General features: G+C 41.2%; 1 long non-coding RNA gene across 1 annotated transcript in view; it reads right to left on the bottom strand.

Moving 5' to 3' along the window:
* Positions 1–665: 665 nt before the first annotated feature.
* Positions 666–21,536, bottom strand: part of LOC141165254 (uncharacterized) — a 90,999-nt gene continuing 70,128 nt past the window's right edge. Inside the window, exon 3 of the long non-coding RNA XR_012251117.1 lies at positions 666–846. This is a non-coding gene — a long non-coding RNA (uncharacterized lncRNA). The remainder of the gene's footprint in view (positions 847–21,536) is intronic.

Raw genomic sequence — 21,536 nt, 5'->3', positions numbered from 1 at the left:
TTCCCGTTTTTGCTAGACCTTTCCCCTCCCATACTGGGCTGGTCCAAAATATTTAACTATGTCATACATTTTCACTTACTCTCATGAATAAGGCCCACCACTACCTATCTTGCTCTATCTGTCACTGTTCTGGCCCCTAAACTCTAACATATGCTTTAAACTGTATCCTACACTCTCCCTAAACCTGAGTGTACCAGAGTTACCTTAGGCATTAACTTGCAGCACCCACAGAGCAGCATCAGTACCTATATCACCATACATTAGTCACATTACACTCTACACATTTCACATTAGACAATAAAACGCAATAAAACCGCATGTCATGGTTCACACTACATAGTTTATTGTCTTCAGGGGCAGGTACATGACAGTCTCTGTCACACCCTTACATGGCTATGACAGCCGAAAACCTCGTTTAATCATTTGTAAAATAATCACTTGATTTTGCAGGGGAACAGTTTCACTAAAAAACTGAACTTTCGTCAAAATTGGTCGCACATTTTTGCAGGTGAAATAGCTGTCCTCTGCTGCAGTGTTACACCAAATAATCAATTGAAATCAGGACCTGCAGATGCCTGAATAACTGGACATTTTCTATTCTTAGGGCACTGATAGTCCCTTTAAATATCCAAGCATCAGGACAACCTCCTGTTCACACTACCACCCCTATGTCTGACTGCTGGTATGATGTTCTCACCGTGGAATGCTGTGTTTGATGGAAGCCAGGTATAACAGGACTCGTGGTGTCCAAAGATTTTCACTTTTGATTTATCTTTCCGTAGAAAATTATCCCCCAAAGGCTCGGGATCATCCAGATGGGTTTTTTTTTTCTTTTCTGTAACAAATCTAACAAATGTGTAGTTAGTATGGATGTTACTCTAGGACAACAAGGATCTAAAAACAGTACAGATTATTTGTCTTTTATTCCATTGTGCACAGTAAGTCTGTGAATTTATTATAATGGTTGTTATAACAATATTGCATGTCTATGCGTTTATTATATTTTATAGACTGATGTATATTATCTCCAGTTTTAGTAAAGTCAAAACTGTATATTTTGTGTTCTCTCCAGGATCGACTGTTCATGGATCAAACTTAGGATGATGACATCATAGTGGTTTCCTTCATGATGTCAGAGGAGATCTCCTTTCATATACCCTACAGATGATTTTTATGACTAAACAGTGAAAATATATATTTTTTCCTGTTTTCTATTGGCTTTCCATGGTGTCTGGATGTACATGCAAATAATGGGATGGATCCTAAATCATGAAGCTGACGACTGTAAAGTGACATAAGGCCAATAACTCTTTCCACAGAACCACTTTCCATGGTGTTTGCAACCTAAGTTTTCAATCTCTGCTTTTGCCACAAGTGATGGTACCACTGGCTCTACTAGTCAACAGTCAGTGTTACAGATCTATAGGTCATCCAGCCATTGGCATCCAGTCACAGTTACAAGACTATGCCAATGGTAAGAGATTTAAATAGGAAAAACTGGAATAACAATAAAGCGAAAATAGGGTTTTATCCGAGTACCAATGGGAGACCAAAGGCAATGGTACTCACCTGGTGTGGTTGTGTATCCACAACCATTAAAAGGCTCAAAGGTGCTGCAGACCCACGGCTTGGAAAACAAGTAATTGGAACGTAAGGGTTAATTCTATGTATGGAAGAATAGAAAAGAACAATGTCGAGGAATGCGGTTTATTAGTCAACGCGTTTTGAAGTTCCAAACTTCTTTATCAGGACAAATCACAGCGATACAGTGTTAAAATGTGGCGAGCAACTCTAACGTTCGTACAAAAAAAAAAACTCGAGAAAGGAGGAGAAGACTGGAGTACATTTGCACAATAATTTTTTAACAACTTTTTAAAAAGTCGCAAATTATTAATTAGCTGCCTGGATCTGAAAATGGAAAAGAAACAGACTTTAAAATAGGCGCAATTTAAATAAGAATTTTGAAAAAAAAAATAAAATAAACTTAAAAGAGGAAAAACTGGACAAAAAATAGGCACAAGTGTGATCAGGAATCGGGCCCTTAGTATTCTACAAGTTTGCCATTTGCCTACCACGATCTTCAGCTTTTTTCAGTTATTGTCTCTTTTTCACATTTTATGATGTTCTCATAAAGTCCATTGTTCACATTCTGCCAATTAAATGGTAACGACATGCTGGTGAAGATCTGGCACACATTACATTTTTGACAACCTAAGCTATATTTCTGGTTAACCCTAGAAGCCTCATTTACGGCGATTCTTTGTGGTTTTTATTGTTTCATTGAATCCCCGTCTGCTTAAAATAACCACATGGAAATTGTTAATCCAAAGTGTTTAGAATGTGAAAATATCAATGTATTTATATTAGATACAAATCGTGACATGCAAAGCAAGCAAAATGTCATCCATTGCCTTCCAAAACCTGGATCTATGGTGGGATGCTGTGACGTGGAGAGGAGGTTTCTACAGTATAACTTCACAAACATCCCAAAGGCTGGATTGTCACATATAACACTAATGTGTGGGATATTCATATTCGATATTTGTATCACAGCAAGCAGGTCAATATGTTAAAGGAGTATTCTAATGTTATATGTCATGGCATAGTGCTAGATTGTGCCATAACATTATGATTGGTGGTCCAATCTCCAGGATCTCCACTGATACCATGGAGAAAGAAGTCTAACTTTTCCCCCAACACAAGTACTTTCCCACCCATCCTCTATGTAGGAAGCATCAAAACTGCTCAGTTTAAAGGGAATCTGCCATCAGGTTTTAGCTACCTAATCCAAGAGCAGAATAATGTAGAAGCAGAGATCCTGATTCTATAAATAATATAGCGAGATACTCAAAGTGCTGAGTATCTCATTATATCATTAATTGACGGGGGGGAACCCTTGCTCGAGCACCTGCATTTTTCTTTTTGAGTGCCGCATATCTTCTCATATGTATTTTTTATAAAATCATTGTTTTATTAGCAGGAGATTATCACTAGAGGACTATTTGGTCTGCTGCCAGGGAGTTCAACCACACCCCCCACCACTGATTGGCAGCTTTCTGACTATGCACAGTGTACACAGAAAGCTGCCAATCAGTGGTGTGGGTGGGGTTATACACAGCTCAGCATTCAGAGAACTGCTAGATCTACAGCATAAAAAACTGTTTTTAATCACCTAGTAAGGTAAGTCATAGATCACTGGAATCATGGTCTCTGCCCCTACATCAAGCTGATCTCAGATGGGGTAGTAAACACTTGGTGACAGATTCCCTTTACGTTAGTATGGATTGGGTTTCAGTTCCCTGCACAGCAGCACTTCCATACACCCTGACGAGGGCCAACGCGTAAAGGTAACTGAAACTATGGCCATGGCTATCGCTTCTTCTGATTGGAAAATCAATCTTCATTCAGCAGCAACTAAGGTGTTATGGGGCACATTTTATGATTTGCTAAGACTTTGCCACACAATGTCTATACACAATGGAAGTGCAGAGCAATAATCCACTCCATTTTTGTATCACTGACAAGGTGACATGTCACTAAGGTCGGGGGCAATACAGATGACAGGAGTCAGTCAGACATTTCTTTTCCAGATCTAATTGCAGTGTGTTTGCAGGGTAGCAGGTTACGGTTGTCAGAGACCAATGGGAAAATTAAGCAGAAAGATACAGTAGTGTCCTACAGCAAGAACCAAATTTGGCAAATCTTCTATGAAAATTTCTCATATACCACAGTAGCAACACTGTAGATATTTGTATGGGTCAATTGGTACAATTGAAGTTTAATGGTCAGGGAAGACGAATGGTAATTCTTGAGAAGGTAGCATTCCACTGCGTCCTTATACTCTCCACAAATAAACCCAATCTATTCAGACTGTGGAAAGGTTTCGCCATGATTCCCAGGTGGACTGCCTGCTAGAGTGTTTTCTGTTGCCTGCATGTTTCCCTGTTCCTTGACTTCTAAGGAGTCGCTCACAGTACCGTTGATGACTCTGTAAGAGTTTGATCTGAGTGTCGCCTTAGTGTGATCCGATTCTCTCGAATGAGAGAATCATATCACAGGTGCGGAGAAAACAGAGAACTTAATTTCTCCAACTTCTCCATTATCCGCGGTAATCGGACTGCAGTCGGGTGACATCTGAGTGCAGTCCGATGTTTCACACGCACCCATAGACTTGTATGTGTGCATGCGATCGGATTAGCGGATGCACTCACAGCATGCTGCGATTTATTTTACATGCCGAATCGGCACTGCCCCATAGTATAACATTGGGCCGAGTGCTATCCAATAACACATGAGAAAGCACTTGGCCACATTATATGCTAGTGTGAACGAGCCCTTACAGCAGGGATATCAAACTCAAACACACAGAGGGCCAAAATGAAAAACTTGGACAAAGTCGTATACAACCAGTATACAGGATAATGGGCCCCACATAGTCCTCCATACAGAATAATGGGCCCCACATAGTCCTCCATACAGTATAATGGGCCCCACATAGTCCTCCATACAGTATAATGGGCCCCACATAGTCCTCCATACAGAATAATGGCCCCACATAGTCCTCCATACAGAATAATGGGCCCCACATAGTCCTCCATACAGAATAATGGGCCTCACATAGTCCTCCATACAGAATAATGGGCCCCACATAGTCCTCCATACAGAATAATGGGCCCCACATAGTCCTCCCTACAGTATAATGGGCCCCACATAGTTCTCCATACAGAATAATGGGCCCCACATAGTCCTCCATACAGAATAATGGGCCCCACATAGTCCTCCATACAGAATAATGGGCCCCACATAGTCCTCCATACAGTATAATGGGCCCCACATAGTCCTCCATACAGTATAATGGGCCCCACATAGTCCTCCATACAGAATAATGGCCCCACATAGTCCTCCATACAGAATAATGGGCCCCACATAGTCCTCCATACAGAATAATGGGCCTCACATAGTCCTCCATACAGAATAATGGGCCCCACATAGTCCTCCATACAGAATAATGGGCCCCACATAGTCCTCCCTACAGTATAATGGGCCCCACATAGTTCTCCATACAATATAATGGGCCCCACATAGTCCTCCATACAGAATAATGGGCCCCACATAGTCCTCCATACAGTATAATGGGCCCCACATAGTCCTCCATACAGAATAATGGGCCCCACATAGTCCTCCATACAGTATAATGGGCCCCACATAGTCCTCCATACAGTATAATGGGCCCCACATAGTCCTACATACAGAATAATGGCCCCACATAGTCCTCCATACAGAATAATGGCCCAAGATAGTCCTCCATACAGAATAATGGGCCCCACATAGTCCTCCCTACAGTATAATCGGCCCCACATAGTCCTCCATACAGAATAATGGGCCCCACATAGTCCTCCATACAGTATAATGGGCCCCACATAGTCCTCCATACAGTATAATGGGCCCCACATAGTCCTCCATACAGAATAATGGCCCCACATAGTCCTCCATACAGAATAATGGGCCCCACATAGTCCTCCATACAGAATAATGGGCCTCACATAGTCCTCCATACAGAATAATGGGCCCCACATAGTCCTCCATACAGAATAATGGGCCCCACATAGTCCTCCCTACAGTATAATGGGCCCCACATAGTTCTCCATACAGAATAATGGGCCCCACATAGTCCTCCATACAGAATAATGGGCCCCACATAGTCCTCCATACAGAATAATGGGCCCCACATAGTCCTCCATACAGTATAATGGGCCCCACATAGTCCTCCATACAGTATAATGGGCCCCACATAGTCCTCCATACAGAATAATGGCCCCACATAGTCCTCCATACAGAATAATGGGCCCCACATAGTCCTCCATACAGAATAATGGGCCCCACATAGTCCTCCATACAGTATAATGGGCCCCACATAGTCCTCCATACAGTATAATGGGCCCCACATAGTCCTACATACAGAATAATGGCCCCACATAGTCCTCCATACAGAATAATGGCCCAAGATAGTCCTCCATACAGAATAATGGGCCCACATAGTCCTCCATACAGTATAATGGGCCCCACATAGTCCTCCATACAGTATAATGGGCCCCACATAGTCCTCCATACAGAATAATGGCCCCACATAGTCCTCCATACAGTATAATGGGCCCCACATAGTCCTCCATACAGTATAATGGGCCCCACATAGTCCTCCATACAGAATAATGGCCCCACATAGTCCTCCATACAGTATAATGGACCCCACATAAGGGTGGTGGTTCTGCTGTCGTGGGACAAATATAACCACCCTGCGGGCCAGAGTTTGACATGTATGTCTTACAGGAAAGCAGCCTGAATCATTCCGTTTTCCATCCTACTGTTGTGTTAGGGTCAAAAAATGGGACATACTCCTACCAAACATCTATGGCTCATACTGGGGATATTATGGCCTGCGTGCATGTCCCCGGGCAGTTAAAATCAATGGTATCTTTGAGAATGACACTATCTCCAATTATTATAGCTTTCTGTGCCATAAAAGTCATAAAAGTGGCTATAAAGATAATGACTATCATTGATAATTTTCAGGGTTTGATGGTTATTAATGATTATTGTTGTGCTCATAGTACTAAAACAATCTGCTCCAACCAATGGAAATGTACATGGCGGAAGCGCTTATCATACTTGTTCTAAATGTAGCGTTTACTTCAATATCTTCCAAGGAAATGACACATACTGAGATGCAGAAACAGTATTTTTCTTTTTATGAGTACGTTTTCAGAAGGTATATGCTTTATATAGTTGTAAATATCTTTTCATGCATGTCCTACTCCTTCAAAGAGCGTCCCAAAAGCATGACATTTCTGAGTGCTTGATGGATCATGGGGGCACTTTGTCCGGCATTAGCTAAAATATTCCCGGATTATTCTTTTTTATAGTTGCTATGATAAACTATTGTTTTCTGCAGAACTTTTTGACTGCCCGGTTGTGAAAGAATCATAACCCCCAGCTCTTTTCATTAGCTCGAGATGCTCCACATCTATTTATTTAATGGCCGATGCTTTTCTCTAGTTCTAACTCTAATATATAATTGCAATTTCTAAATTACACTAATAGCAAATTCAGCTAAAACTCTTCAATTATTTCATCATCATGATAAAAATAAAATACTGTAACGCTGCAGAATGTAGAATAAATATTGGCAGAAAAGTAAACTGGAATCTTTAAATACGGCTTTAGTATTTCTGAGAACGTTTTACGTAGCATCAGTAAGGGAACATTAGGCAGCAGATATGTCACCGGTCTTTACAGCTGCTGCTATTCTGAAAAATGCTTTTAGGTACTAAAGTAACTATATATAAACCTGAATTCAGATCAGTCTGACTCAGATATTTCATATAACGGGTTTCAGTGCTATATGTGGTGCGCTTGTAAGTATGAGTAGTATCCATACCTTATAACCATTTTTAATTCAGCAGCATTGGTCTACATCAAAGAGAAGGGGGTTTATAACAAAGACCAAAATGGTGCTCCCCATTATGGTCCCAAGTATTGCTTGTCCCCTTAATAAAACTACAAATGGTGGCTGAATCGTTGGGCACTGTGGATTGCCACCACTATATGCCACTAGCATTAAAGCCACTTGCAGCAAAGTGATAATTTATGCAATATTTATGCCCACTGGCCCAACTAATCCACCTCTCTCCTCGCTACTCTACTGCTTCTCCGCTCTGCAAATCTCTTAATTGACTCCCAATTCTCCAACGTATACAGTTCAAATACTAGCATTGACCTACAAAGTCGTCCATAATCTATCTGCGAACTAACCTTCCGATATCTTCCAACACATAATCTCTGGTCCTCCCAAGACAACCCTTTCGCCTTCACACTCGTACGTTCCTCACCCAATCACCTCCAAGACTTCTCCAGAATATCCCCCATCCTCTGGAATTCTGTGACCCAGCACATCCGATTATCCGCCACATTCAGAACCTTCAGACAGAACTTGAAAACACATCTCTTCAAGAAATCTTACAGCCTGCAATGACGCCGCTGCCTCCTCACCACCACCAGAGCTGCCGCAACCCCCCAACCTACGGTCTCCTTCCCCATCATCCTGTAGACTGTGGGCCCTCTCCCCTCTTTACCAGTCTGTCATTCTTAGCTTGTCCACTGTAATTTCTATTTCTATTTTGTATGTACCCCCTCCTCATGTAAAGCACCATGGAATCAATAGTGCTCTAAAAAGAAATAATAATATGACTGGGTGCACCCATGATAAGGCAATCACCTATAAGCTCTGCCACTAACTATAATTGTGTAAGAGATAGAAGAATGATAACAGAGACCAGAATATACAACTAATTATCAAAAGTCAATCAAATCAAAAGGTATAACAAATATCAATAATATACAAGTGGTTCTCACTAAATTAGAATATCATCAAAAAGTTAATTTAATTCAGTTCTTCAATACAAAAAGTGAAACTCATATATTATATAGAGTCATTACAAACAGAGTGATCTATTTCAAGTGTTTATTTCTGTTATTGTTGATGATTATGGCTTACAGCCAATGAAAACACAAAAGTCATTATCTCAGTAAATTAGAATACTCCATAACAACAGCTTGAAAAATGATTTTAAAATCTGAAATGTTGGCCTACTGAAATGTATGTTCAGTAAATGCACTCAATACTTGGTCGGGGATCCTTTTGCATCAATTACTGCATCAATGTGGCGTGGCATGGAGGCGATCAGCCTGTGGTACTTCTGAGGTGTTATGGAAGTACAGGTTGCTTTGATAGCAGCCTTCAGCTCGTCTGCATTGTTGGGTCTGGTGTCTCTCATCTTCCTCTTGACAATACCCCATAGATTCTCTATGGGGTTAAGGTCAGGCGAGTTTGCTGGCCAATCAAGCACAGTGATACTGTTGTTTGTAAACCAGGTATTGGTACTTTTGGCAGTGTGGACAGGTGCCAAGTCCTGCTGGAGAATTACATTTCCATCTCCAAAAAGCAGAGGGAAGCATGAAGTGCTCTAAAATTTCTGCGTTGACTTTGGTTTTGATAAAACACAGTGGACCTACACCAGCAGATGACATGGCTCCCAAACCATCACTGATTGTGGAAACTTCACACTAGAGCTCAAGCAGCTTGGATTGTGGCCTCTCCACTCTTCCTCCAGACTCTGGGACCTTGATTTCCAAATGAAATACAAAATTTACTTTCATCTGAAAACTACACCTCGGACCTCTGAACATCTGTCCAGGAAATTTTTCTCCTTGGCCCAGGTAAGACGTTTCTGGTGTTGTCTATTGGTCATGAGTGGCTTGACACAAGGAATGCAACACTTGTAGCCCATGTCCTGGATACGTCTGTGTGTGGTGGCTCTTGAAGCAATGACTCCAGCAGCAGTCCACTCCTTGTGAATCTCCCCCAAATTTTTGAATGGCCTTTTCTTAACAATCCTTTTATGGCTGCGGTTATCTCGGTTGCTTGTGCACCTTTTCCTACCACACTTTTTCCTTCCTTTCAACTTTCCATTAATATGCTTAGATACAGCACTCTGAGAACAGCCAGCTTCTTTAGCAATGACCTTTTGTGGCTTACCCTCCTTGTGGAGTGTGTCAATGACTGCCTTCTGGACTTCTGTCAAGTCAGCAGTCTTCTCCATGATTGTGGAGCCTACTGAAACAGACTAAGGGACCTTTTTAAATGCGTAGGAAGCCTTTGCAGGTGTTTTTCATTAATTATTCTAATTTACTGAGATAATGACTTTTGTGTTTTCATTGGCTGTAAGCCATAATCATCAACATTAACAGAAATAAACACTTGAAATAGATCACTCTGTTTGAAATGACTCTGTATAATATATGAGTTTCACTTTTTGTATTGAAGAACTGAAATAAATTAACTTTTGATGATATTCTAATTTAGTGAGAAGAACTTGTATATATACAAACACCACATATTATTCATAACATCTTGTGTCCTCTTGATAAGAAGTGATAATGAAGCGGTGCACAAAAGGTGCAAGAGCAAATAATAACTAGGAAGAAAACATATAAAAAAGTGCTTTATGTAGGTTGCAGAGCATGAAAATGGTCCCACATGTATCGCCATTCACCACTAACCAGTGGCTTCCTCAGGGGTAAGTGATTTCAAATAAAAGTGTGTATTTTACAAATGTGTTGAGTGTAAAACAACAGGAGGCTGTAAGTTTGCATCAAACCACATCTTTAAAGCAACATATTGTCGGAATCGAGATAGTCAAAACTAATTCAACATGTCATCAGTAACAGGAAACCAAAGCAGAGCGGCGGTTGTAACCGCTCCCCCGGCCCTGATGACAGCCGGCCCCAATGATGAGCGAGTGTCATTCAGGGCTGAAACTGGAACACTGCCGGTGTAATAAAGTTAATTTTCTCCCCACAGCGTTCGGCTAAGTGCGGGTGCCGGACACGTTAATAACGCTATTAACCTGCAGATTAACCCCATATCTCCAGGTTAATAGCATTTTTCTGGTGACAGGTTCCCTTTAATTGATCTTGTATGAACGAGCCACAGTGCCCGTGTGAATAAGTAAGGAGAAACCACACCAATTAATCATTTATGGCCTTCCATATGGAAAGGCCACAATAATTAAAGAGCTGGAAAACCCTTTTGCAGTGTACATAATTGGGCAGATTTACTAAAATGGGCTAAACTGCCAATGTAAACTTCTATAGTTTACTATAGCACTTAAATGTAGATATACACATATGTATGACTGGACATTTTACTTGCACCTCATGTCATCTACACCTCAAAAAAAATCTCCAGAATCCAACCTTTTTCTTACCATGGAAACTGCAAAAATGCTATGCTTACTGTCGATTTTCTTCATTCTCATATTGATTACTGCAACTTACTATTAATTGGTCTTCCACTCACTGAACTTTCCCTCTTGTAATCAATTCTGAATTCAGCAGCAAGGCTCATATTTCTACTACAGAGATATCTCTACCCTATTCCAGTCATTGCACTGGTTACCCATCTGTTAAAGAATATGATATAAACGTCACTCTCACCTACAAAGCTCTCCACAGCACTGCACCACACTACATGGTCTTCAACTCTCTACCTCTCTACCCATGCTTTTTGTTCTGCTAATACCATAAGACTAACATCCTCTGTCATCCTACCCTCCCATTCCAGTCTCTAAGACTTTTCTTGTGCTGCATCATTTGTCTGGAATGCGCCACCCCTGACAATCTCATTAATTCCCAATCTCCACAGTTTTAGGTGTGCCTAAAAAAGACATATTTTTAGACAAGCTATCACATCACGTCACTAATCTAAGGCTATGTTCTCAGATCATGTTTTTTTCAGAGTTTTTTTATGCTTTTTTATGCAAATTTTCAGCTGCGTTTTGCAGTACCAGCAAAGTCTATAAAATTCCAGAAATCTCATACACATATCATGTTTTTTTTGTTCAGGATTTTGTGCTTTGCATGTGTTTTTGCAAAATAGAGCAAGTCACTTCTTTCAGCGTTTTTTCACCCATTGGAAGTAGTTTGTGGTGAAAAAAAAAACGCGGAAAAAACACAGGTGTCAAGTTTTCAGCATTTTTTCAGCATTTTTGTGCCTAAATCAGATTGAGATTTTTTTTTTCACTGAACTTTATGTACATGCATAGCAGAGGCAAAAGAACAGTAAAAAAAAAAACACTGAAAAAATGCACCGAAAACGCACAAAAAAAGCAAGAAAAAAGCAACAAAATCCTGAACAACCTCCTGGCAAGAGATCAGGATTTGCTGGAGAAAAAAAAAATCATTTTTGCTATCTCTTCCTACTAGAGATGAGCAGATCGATTCTTGGGACTCCGGTCCACCGTCTAGGTCAGTAGTACCTGCCAACTAGACGAGAGGCCCATGTATTTCATACTTTCCGGCTTCCCCGGCGTCGCTTTTGATTAGACAGGGCTGGCATGACGTCATCTGTGCGTCACGTCGCTCAGATGATGTTTCGCCAGCCCCGACAAATCAAATGTTGCGGCGGGGATGCCGGAAGGGAATACCTTTGCGGGCCTCCCATCTAGCTGCCAAGAACCAGTGAACTGAAGTCCCACCAAAGTCCCAGATCAGTATTGTACGCAGGTCCCTACATATTCAACTCATGACCTACATGTATATGATTTATAAAATACTATAAAAAATTATTGTAAGTCGCTCCAAGCTCTCTTATCACACCCTTTCAGAAGTTCTCCAAAAATGATATTTTTTAAGTGTTTAAAAAATAAAAAATAATGAAGAACTCACTAATGTCTAACTTTGAAAATCCGCAAGAGACATTGAGGGAATAAAATGTAACTTCTCAGCCCTTACATGTCACCCACCATATAAAAGATGGGTGTAAGAAAAATATATCAGAAACTAATAAGACTCTTGGTAAGACATCCTCTGCTTCCTTTCCACATGTCAGGACAGTCTGACGTACACTACCCGCTAAAATTAGCTGAAATTCACTCCGAAAATCCCACATTTAGACGCCGCATTAGGGTCAATAAATATTACCAAGTGAACAGAGGCGAAACAAATATGACAACTGAAATGGCTAATAATCCGCAGTAAAATGTAAATGATCTAATGAAAATTAATCAAGCGTGAAAATCAATGGGGTACAGAAATGAGAAAGAGCAGTATTGATGTGTCAGTGCGCGGAACGACAGGCTCGTGTCAAAGGATACAAGAGAAGATTTACTAAAAGATGGGATTAATTGATCGGTGAATTGTGGGAAACTAATTAGGGCATTTCCTGAGAGTAAATTGTCTTAAATGTCTTGTCCGGAGTAAAAAAAAATCCATTTGCACCTGGTAAAATATTGGGTGTATGAATGATGTGTTTATTTAAACAGCGCCACATGGCACATGCCCGCCTCACCAAGCAGACGGGGTAAATACACATGAGCTAAATAAATAGAAAAAGTTACAGTAAGTGCTAAGCAATCAAAAACTACCCAAAAAAACTAAAGTAATAGAGGCTAATGGACCCTTAACAGCCTACTCTTATGTCTGAAGAGACAATTTGCATGCTACTGTTCACAAAAAAACTTAAACTAAAAAAAGACCCTCCTACTATATACAACACTTTATTCAAAATTACCAAAAGAGGTGGGATTTACAAATATAATAAGGTTACTTAAGGTATTTGTAAGTCCCCCCTTTTTATGGTAATTTTGAATAAAGTGTTGTATATAGTAGGAGGGTCTTTTTTAGTTTAAATCTGTTGTTAATTTTGGAACCTTTGTCCATCTAATTTAGTTTTTTGATCACTTCTATTCACCCAGAACGATTGTTATAGTGATCATTCCGTGCACCTAGAACATCATGTTATCGGCATCATATCACCAGTTTACAGGTGCTAGGGCAATGACTTTTAGGCTTTCTTTAAAGTCATCGCACCTGACCAACCAGCGTTTTGCTCGTTGGATGTTTCCTGGGCTGATAATCGGACACAAGTGTTCTTACAAATGCTTCGTCTCTGATTATCGAATTGTCCAGTCTAGATGGGCATTAAAGAGAGCGTGTCAGTAACACAATCCCCGTGCAAGCAGAGGTAGTGCATGATAGGGCAGTGTATAATGAAAGATAGTTATTCTGGCACCATTATTTTCACAGAAAATTGGCTTTGAATGCAAATTACGCTCACAAATACATTGGGGGGCATATCAGTGCACTTGCAGTGTATGGCTGCTCTTTGATTCTCCTTCTGGCACTGCTCCCCGTTTCTTGATTGATAGTAGACACAGAGGTGCATCTGCATGAAGTCACCTCTGCTCTCCACTGTCAATCAAGAAACAAGGGCGGCGACGGTGGGGAGAAGCAAAGAGCAGCCATAGACTGCAAGTGCACTGATATGTCCACCAGTACACTGGCAAACCAGTTTGCATAGCAATAAAGGACAAATGAAAGTATAATGGCAAGGTGGTTGTTGCCAGAATAGGTATCTTTAATAATGTTTTACACTGCCCCATCCTGCACTTCCTTTGGCTGCACAGGGTAAGTGTTACTGACAGGTTTAAAAAACTTTGTACTGTATCTTATCAGAGAATTATGCTTCCTTCTCCAGCTGAGATATCTGGGGCCTATTGAAGTCTATAGAAAAAGGAGGGAAAGAAGTAGACTGAGAGAAAGATGAAGAGAGACACAGTAATGGTGCTGCTACTTTCTAGTAAGTGTTTTATCTCATACCAGTGCTGGATTCACAGCTATACTGCTCAGTACAGTATATTATCATTTATGGTGCCACTTCTTATGAACTTGTGCTTCATAGAGATATGAGAATAGGAATCCCACATGTGTGCACTTTGTGGGAGACATCATAGCAGCTAGTCTCCTCCCACCAGCTCAGGGTCAATTGAACGTTAAACCTAGAATGCAAGGAAAAAATGGTAATCTAATGGAGGATACATCATAAGATGGCCAGAAATAGTGTATTCCTAATATACACACATATAGCAGCATATTATGAAAATTCCACAGCAACTCTTGGCAACCCCAGTGGAGTGTTGCAGCTTCTTCAATGTTTAGACTGCTAATGACTTGTTGAATATTGCATCATTATCCAATCACTTCTAAGGGACAAGCATGAGTGTTGTGGGGGGGCCTTCAAACGGGTCATTGGTGGCGAAGGTACCTTCAAACAATGGACATCAATACTGTGGTCAGGGAAACCTTGTCAATGTCAAATTGTAAGGTAATTTAGGGGCATAGAAAGGCAGAATTGCAACTCAGGGGTCTTGTAAAGCTAAACCGTCTTGTTAGTTTGGAAAAACAGTGAGAGAAGAAAACAGATATACCGCCGATGGCCTGATATAATTTTTAACAAGTTTTAATCATACAGTAATTTTTTTTATGTAGCATCCGCATAACTGATTATTTTCAAGAAAATGTTCTGTAATGATGATCTTCATCACATGCCAAATTAACGAAGGTATTTCTTCTAGAAATAATATTAGGGATGGTATTTTGCAGAGGCACAAAATGCGAGCATGCAGTGCCTACGTATCTGTAATACAGAGTCCGTGCACACAGCATTTCCATGTACAATTCCATACATATTGGGAAATCTCAGGAGTTCGTCTCTGCTCCCACCTCCTCCCACTATCCTGTGTTTCACTGTAGGACAACTGGCTGCAGCAGAAGGTTCATTTTGGAGTAGGACAAAAGATCATGTAGCCCAGCAATTTGGCAAAGAGAATGGGGCATCAGCTTTCCAACAACCAAAGATGGAACTGATCAGCAGAAGATAAACCCCATTATTCAATAATGACTATTTCAGGATCATGCAAGAGATGTTACAAACTAAGAAATAGTGGGGAAATATTCCTCTAAGGCACAAATGTCAAACTCTGGCCCATGAGCCAAATTTGGCTCACAGGGTGATTATATTTGGCCTGCGACGCTGGCACTGCCCCCACTCCACCCGTCATTGCGCCTTCAACTGTATCGAAATCCTGGGTTTCACGTCCGCTGTGTCAAGCAGTGAAGAGCTGCAGAGACCGGAGCAGTAGCGGCCCATTACTATTTATGGGGGACTATGTGGGGTCCATTATTCTGTTTGGAGCACTATGTGGGGCCCATTATTCTGTATGGAGGACTATGTGAGGCCCATTATACTGTATGGAGGACTATGTGGGTCCCGTTATTATGTATGGTGGACTATGTGAGGCCCATTATACTGTATGGAGGACTATGTGGGTCCCGTTATTATGTATGGAGGACTATGTGGGGCCATTATACTGTATGGAGGACTATGTGGGGCCATTATACTGTATGGAGGACTATGTGGGGTCCATTATTCTGAATGGAGGACTATGTGAGGCCCATTATTCTGTATGGAGGACTATGTGGGGCCATTATACTGTATGGAGCACTATGTGGGGGCCATTATTCTGTATGGAGGACTATGTGGGGTCCATTATTCTGTATAGAGGACTATGTGGGGCCATTATTTTGAATGCAGTACTATGTGAGGCCCATTATTCTCTATGGAGAACTATGTGGGGCCCATTATTCTGTATGGAGCACTATGTGGGGTCCATTAATCCGTATGGAGGACTATGTGGGGCCATTATTCTGTATGGGGACTATGTGGGGCCCATTATTCTGTATAGGGCACTATGTGGGGCCCATTATTCTGTATGGAGAACTATGTGGGGCCATTATTCTGTATGGAGGACTATGTGGGTCCCGTTATTCTGTATGGAGGACTATGAGGGGCCATTATTCTGTATGGAGAACTATGTGGATCCCGTTAATCTGTATGGAGGACTATGTTTGGTCATTAATCTGTATGGAGAACTATGTGTGGCCCATTATTCTGTATGGAGGACTATGTGGGGCCATTATTCTGAATAGATGACTATTTGAGGCCCATTATTAAGTATGGAGGACTATGTGGGGCCCATTATTCTGTATGGAGGACTGTGTGGGGCCATTATTCTGTATGGAGAACTATGTGTGGCCCATTATTCTGTATGGTGGACTATGTGGGGCCATTATACTGTATGGAGGACTATGTTGGGCCTATTATTCTGTATGGAGGACTATGTGGGGCCCATTTTTCTGTATGGAGGACTATGTGTGGCCCATTATTCTGTATGGAGGACTATGTGGGGCCATTATTCTGAATAGATGACTATTTGAGGCCCATTATTAAGTATGGAGGACTATGTGGGGCCCATTATTCTGTATGGAGGACTGTGTGGGGCCATTATTCTGTATGGAGAACTATGTGTGGCCCATTATTCTGTATGGTGGACTATGTGGGGCCATTATACTGTATGGAGGACTATGTTGGGCCTATTATTCTGTATGGAGGACTATGTGGGGCCATTATTCTGAATGCAGGACTATGTGAGGCCCTTTATTCTGTATGTAGGACTATGTGGGGCCCATTATTCTGTATGGAGCACTATGTGGGGCCCATTATTCCATATGGAGGACTATGTGGGGCCATTATTCTGTATAGGGACTATTTGTGGCCCATTATTCTGTATGGGGGACTATGTGGGGCCCACTATTCTGGATGGAGAACTATGTGGGGCCATTATTCTGTATAAAGAACTATGTGGGGCCCACTATTCTGCTGTAGACTATGTCGGGCCCATTATACTGTATGGAAGACTATGTGGGGCCTGTTATTCTGTATGGAGGACTATGTGGGGCCATTATTCTGTATGGAGAACTATGTGGGGCCCATTATTCTGTATGAAGGACTATGTGGGACCCATTATTCTGTATGGAGGACTATGTGGGGCCCATTATACTGTATGGAGGACTATGTGGGTCCCATTATTCTGTATGGAGGACTATGTGGGGCCCATAATATTGTATGGAGGACTATGTGTGGTCATTATTCTGTATGGAGAACTATGTGGGGCCCATTATTTTGTATGGAGGACTATGTGTGGTCATTATTCTGTATGGAGAACTATGTGGGGCCCATTATTTTGTATGGAGGACTATGTGTGGTCATTATTCTGTATGGAGAACTGTGTGGGGCCTATTATTCTGTATGGAGGACTATGTGGGGCTATTATACTGTATGGAGGACTATGCGGGGCCCATTATTCTGTATGGAGGACTATGTGGGGCCCATAATATTGTATGGAGGACTATGTGTGGTCATTATTCTGTATGGAGAACTATGTGGGGCCCATTATTTTGTATGGAGGACTATGTGGGGCCATTATTCTGTATAGATGACTATCCGGGGCCCAGTATTCTCTATGGAGAACTATGTGGGGCCCATTATTCTGTATGGAGGACTATGTGGGGCCCATTATTCTGTATGGAGGACTATGTGGGGCCCATTATTCTGTATGGAGGACTATGTGGGGCCCATTATTCTGTATAGAGAACTATGTGGGGCCCTTTATTCTGTATGGAGGACTATGTGGGGCTATTATTCTGTATGGAAAACTATGTGGGGTCCATTATTCTGTATAGAGGACTATGTGGGACGATTATACTGTATGGAAGACTATGTGGGGTCCATTATACTCTATGGAGCACTATGTGGGGCCATTATACTCTATGGAGGACTATGTGGGGCCATTATTATGTATGGAGGACTATGTGGGGCCATTATTCTGCATGGAGGATTATGTGGGACCCATTATTCTGTATGGAGGTCTATGCAGAGCCATTATACTGTATAGAGGACTATGTGGGACCCATTATACTGTATGGAGTTGTATGAGGAGCCATTATACTATGTGGAGAACTATGTGGGGCCCATTATACTGTATGGAGGTCCATGCAGAGCCATTATACTATATGGAGGACCATAATTCTGTAAAGAATGATAAGGAAAACTTCCTCAATTGTACACATTTTTTAATAAATAACAAGGTTGGCATGCGACTGTCCAAGTTTTTAATTTTGGCGCTCTCTGTATTTGAGTTTGACATCCCTGCTCTAAGGATAATGTGGTTAGGCACAACAAGCAGAAACGCTGCAGAATATCTATTAATGTACTGCATAAAACAGAACTGACAATTGGTATTATGATTCCAACAAAGCTCCACCACAAAAGCAGAGCTAAGTATTGTTGTGACCGGGTTGCTGGCCGTCTGCTTCTTTGGCCTGTTTTCATCCTCCTACTGATGCAAACCAAGGACTTCATATTTATTTCAACGGAGCCAGCAAAAAGTAGCCAGAAGAGAAAAAGAAAAACATATTTGCATGTCCAAAAGGAAATATTTACTTCTGCAAAAACACATTCTGGTCTAAAAGCATCAGTGGCGATGGGTCACCCCCCTGTAACCTTATTTTGTTTGATTTCCTGCCCTTAGACTGTGTGCCTGGCTGCGCCTCTGATATCCCAGCTCTCCTTTTTAAGAGTGCTGAGCAATGTAAATCATTACACACAGCTAAGCAAAACAGCTTGTGTTATTTAGTGCAGCCGTGATGTATAGAGCTACTGTATGAAAGGTCACTTCGGTATTAATTCTCCACCGCTTCTATACCCAGGTCTAATTTAGGATTCACAGCTAGTGCTGACAGCAGGACTTTTTGGTGCAGTTAAGGCTGTTAGGAAACACAGATCTGTCGGCTCTTTGTGATGGCCTGAGATTTAGGCCCTCGCAGCAATACTAAGAGCCGTTCTCAGCGTCAGGAGGAGACGCCGTCAAGCCATCGTTCTACTTGTTAATGGCTCGCCATTAGCCACAGTCAGTATGACGACCGGTTGCCTTTCATTGTCTACACTGGTTGTTTCAAAAGCTATTATATTTTTCTGTCATCCATTTCCCGCGCACCGGGGTATTTCACTCAGTGGACGTGTGAAATGGAACTCAGTGGAAATGCTATTTTTCCCAATCAAGCCTTTCCACACAGGAAACAGCCAATGTTTCCCTAACATGACAAAAGAAATCAAGAAAAGAGATCTAGGGCAGATTGCAGGGAGGAAATCGTTCTGTAGAGCTGTATGAGATACTGTGACACATAGGACAACCATCAAGGAGAATGATGTAAGTATAGCATGGTAGGGTTGGGTTGGCGGTGGGTCAGGGTATAACAACATCGGGGTTAGGGGATGTTAGGATATATGCCCATGTGGCAGATTTATGGAGAAAATTCCTACAGCTGCTCCTTTTATCAGAATAGGACTTGTGTACGTCCATGTGCATGCTGCAGAAATAACCCTGTTCAGATGAATGGAAGGAATGTGAATTTTTCTTTCATGGTACAAATGGATATCCATGGTGCCACTGTAGAAAGCAGAAACAATTGGAAACAGTAACCAAGAAATGAAGTCTGTCTTTTCTTCCCATTTTTCTAGGTAGAATATAATTTTATTATTTTTACAAAAAAAATATTGATCAGAATGGACTAGTTTCTGTGCAATGCAGCCTTATATCACACGCTGTGATATACATTAGAAGGCCTGCTACCCCCAAAATAGGGTTTACATATGGCCGCTGTGTTCTGGAGAGCAAGGGAAGCTTAAAGTGGTGGTCCGGAACTAAAGTGTAATTTAATCCTAAATGCCTATCTATTTAATGTCATAACCTAATCTCTTTTTCTAATATACTTTAGTTAAAAGTCCCTATCATTCCCTCACTACTCTAACTACTTTTTTTTTTACTACTTCCTTTGTGATGATACTTCATTTGAGAATCCCAGTGCATGCTGGAATAGTCAAATGAGTGACCTCACTTGCGGGGGGCGGCACTGGTCTCTGCTTTTTCTACATGCTGGGTATTCATCTTACAACGTACACTGACAGTGCGCTCTTGCCAACTCCTTACTTCTGATCAGAGTCAGCGAGCGAGCGCACTGTCACTGTTCATATTGCAGTGACAAGATCCTACTAAACATATGACTGAATTGACAACCGACACATGATCAGTAGAGAGGGGCATCACTGATGACAGCAGCCTCGGCCCCTGATGATGGCTCATTTGACTATACCAGCTATCACTTGGATTCTCAAACGAAACGTCATCAAAGAGGAAGTAGTAAAAAAATAAAATAAAGCAGTTAGATAGTGTAGTGAGGAAATGATAGGGATTTTTTAGTTAAAGTATATAAGAAAAGAAATTAGATTATGATACTAAATAGAGGCATTTAGGATTAAATAAAATTTTAGCTCTGGACCACCTCTTTAAAGTTGTAACCCAGCAATAATGGTTCGATCATAGTGACATCATTAAAGATTTCAGTCATTTCAAAATATATTGTGCAAATAATTATTTCCAACGTGTTGGCACTATGGGAAAATGAAATACTAAACTCAAGACTAAACTCACAAAAGGCAGAAATTCTGCAGAGTTTTTTGTGTGCATTGAAGCTGGAAAAATAAAGAGCAGAATACAGTAACAGGTAAATGGATGAGATTTTTAATTGAATCTGTCAGCACAAAATGACTGTTCAAACCAAGCACAGGTGCTTGGTGTAACATTGGCGCAGCCATACAATTCAGTGCACCGGCCAACCTACTTGTTTTCCATCTATTACAATCCTTCTTTACTTTTTGTAAAGCCAGAGTTGTCCAAGAAAGAGGGAGGATGAGACAGATGGAAAAAAAGTAGGTGGGAAGCTTCACCGAATTGTATGGCCGCACCAAGGGCGTATTAAGCGACTGTGCTTTGTTTGAACAGTCATTTTGTACTGACATACTTCTTTAAACAAAGAAAATGACCTGCTTTGTTAATATTTCAGCTTTTTTTGTGATGCAGAAAGAGGGTGTGAAACATTTTAAAACCTTTTACCCTTTTTTTTTTTGCAATTTTCAGAGCTCCAATGCAAATTAAAGTAGTGAGCCTTGTGGATACGTCTCTGGTCCTGACAGCTTGCAACCTGGCCCCCATTCTAGGGATACTGTAGATGCGTATGCCAGTCGACACCCCTATCTTATGGATATTAATGGCATATCTTCTCCATTTGCCATAAATGTACCAGATGGGAATACCACTCTATTGTATTTTCCCCCATTTTTGCATACAACCATTTTTCTAATTATACTGGTTGGAATTAGACACAGATATTTTAATATATTTTAT

Source organism: Phyllobates terribilis, unplaced genomic scaffold (genome assembly GCF_046119375.1).
Source record: "Phyllobates terribilis strain yellow unplaced genomic scaffold, ASM4611937v1 Scaffold_11__3_contigs__length_659146591, whole genome shotgun sequence".
In the NCBI taxonomy this organism is placed as follows: domain Eukaryota; kingdom Metazoa; phylum Chordata; class Amphibia; order Anura; family Dendrobatidae; genus Phyllobates; species Phyllobates terribilis.
The sequence above is the reverse complement of the archived record's forward strand: the minus strand, read 5'-3'. Positions and strand labels throughout refer to the sequence as shown.